Source organism: Austrofundulus limnaeus, unplaced genomic scaffold (genome assembly GCF_001266775.1).
Source record: "Austrofundulus limnaeus strain Quisiro unplaced genomic scaffold, Austrofundulus_limnaeus-1.0 Scaffold102, whole genome shotgun sequence".
Taxonomy (NCBI): domain Eukaryota; kingdom Metazoa; phylum Chordata; class Actinopteri; order Cyprinodontiformes; family Rivulidae; genus Austrofundulus; species Austrofundulus limnaeus.
The window spans coordinates 1,135,348-1,137,683 of NW_013952504.1; the positions used below are offsets into that span (position 1 = coordinate 1,135,348).

At 36.5% G+C, this 2,336-nt stretch overlaps 1 long non-coding RNA gene across 1 annotated transcript in view; it reads left to right on the top strand.

Annotated features, from left to right (window-relative positions):
- The first annotated feature begins 2,093 nt into the window (after positions 1 to 2,093).
- LOC106521095 (uncharacterized) overlaps positions 2,094 to 2,336 on the top strand; it is a 25,698-nt gene continuing 25,455 nt past the window's right edge. The window contains exon 1 of the long non-coding RNA XR_001310631.1: positions 2,094 to 2,114. This is a non-coding gene — a long non-coding RNA (uncharacterized LOC106521095). The remainder of the gene's footprint in view (positions 2,115 to 2,336) is intronic.

Consider the following 2,336-nt stretch of genomic DNA (forward strand, 5'->3'; position numbering starts at 1 on the left):
ATGGGAGGGATTTTGGGTGTGTGTGTTTTGTTTTGTGTTTTTGTAAGTCTGTTTTTTTTTTTGTGGTTTGTTTAAAAAATAAAATAAGACCTTGATCAAAAAAAATCTAATTTTTTGAGCTTTATATAGTGTATATTACATATATATTGTCGTTCCCTGGTCAAAAACATACCCAGAGTGTTGCTTTGACTTATTCATGCATGTTTGAGAAATTCTTGAATCTCCTGTGGTAACCATATTGAGCTGTCTAAATGCTGCTACAAAGCCCTGCCCATTTGTACAAAGCTCCTCCCTGGAGCTCAGTCTGCAGCTGAGCTTCCACCCCACAGGGAACCCCTCCTCCAAAGCATTGTTGTGAAGACGTGCTGAAGTGGGAGTGTAAGAAATGGTAGGAGGTTCTTAAAGTGAAAAAGACCAATTTCAAAGTGCTTTAGACCATGATGCAAAGTCAAATTTATTTTTGATATATACAGCATTTTTCACATCAACTGAAGGTAACATAGTTACCTTATTGAATAGAATCGAATATATATGCCTAGACGTAACACATGTCCTTTAAAGAGACAGTCTCAAAACGAGTTGCATTGAGACACACCTCAGAAAATAGGTGAAAGATGGACTTGTGGAGTTACAATAAGGAGGAATTTTTGTTTTGTGGATTGATTTATGTATCTGCTGTTGCTGTTACACCTGGACTTCCTCACCGTGGAACAATAAAGGCTGTTTCTATTCTATTCTATTCTATTCTATTCTATTCTATTTCAGACCAAAGCGTTGAAGTTCTGCTTTATATAAACCCCAACCTAGTGATTAAAATATGTAAATAAAGGATTTAAAAGCATCAAATGTCTCCTTTAGGTTTCTCTATTTTACAGATATCGAGCTGAAAAATGGTGTAGTTGCTGATAAATATGTACTCAGAGTGCTGCATATCACACCATTTTTTATTTTTATTTTTTAAATTCAGTTTAATTTAATTCAATTCAAAAATACTTTAATGATCCCAGAGGGAAATTAGGTGAGGTAGGTTACAATAACTGTTAGAGTTACCTCTGTTTGTCCAATATTTCATCAACTAGTGGATGAATATTAAAGTGTCTCTGACATGCATATTCTTTGAATACAAAACGTAAAAGAAGACACCTTTATATTTAAGTAATTTAACATATTACAAATGATTTTACCAATTTTGTCACATAAATTGCATATTTTCTTTTGAATTTGTCTCAGCCAACATGACACAGGAAGTGACATCAAAGGGGAACTTTTTTGACTCAAAATAATCTAAAAAAAATAGATTCTTCTCTACAGTCTTGGTTGTTAGCTGTTGTAGCACTCCGTTCACATGCAGACATGCATCTATGACATCACTTCCTGTTACTTTACATGCAAATATCTCAACAACTGTTCATCTCAGCAGCGTGAGATTTATTTTGTTATATGTAAAATTTGATGTCACGGGCACTTTAATGAAACTATCAGTCATTGTCATTGGATTTACAGCTACAACTTAATTACTTTTGAGTCGACACAGTTCAAGACGCCACCACAGCTAATAGACCTGAGCAAACACAGAAATGTCTATAACCCATGTCATTTTACACATGCTGAGTTAGTGTTTCTGATTTCATTATGAATATATTTGATATTCTCCCATGAATGCACATTTAAATTTTAGCTTTAGCTACTTTTTATTCTTCCTCTTACATCTTCCCAATGCTTCCCACTCTTATCTTTGACTTTCTCCTCTGCACCACAGGAAACTCTCCTTTCTTGTTTCTTCTTAAAAGATGTATTTCCTCTCTTCCTCTCCTTTCTTTGTCTCCACCCAATGCGTCTGATGCTCTGCCTTTGTTCCTTCGGGCCTTCTTCTTACGTCCAGTGTCCAGCTGGCTTCCTCCCCTGGTGGTTTCAATTTAGCGCAGCTCTGAAGCAGTTCAGATCGTAACGCCATCAATTAGTCAGTGACTCCAGCACGTTTATTTAACGGGGCCGAGAGCGAGCTCTGGTGATTTACAGGCTGTGGGGTAGATGTGAGGGAGAGATGTGCCGACATGGCTGATACGGGTTCGTTGGGCCTGTGGGAAGGGAGCTTTTGGACTCTGCACCTTGAGGTTTGTGTCTTGTGGTTTGAAGTCCCTGTAGTAATGTGGCGTAACTTTTGGAAGATGAAAAGGTTTTGTGAGGAGGAGGAGGGGGGGATGCAATGAAAGAGAAAAATTTTACATTTTCTGGACAGCTACATTGTTTTTCATAAGTATTGAGTTTCAACCACAACTTTAGTTTTATTAAATGCTATAGAAATTATTCAAAATAATAATAAAAAACAATTTTAA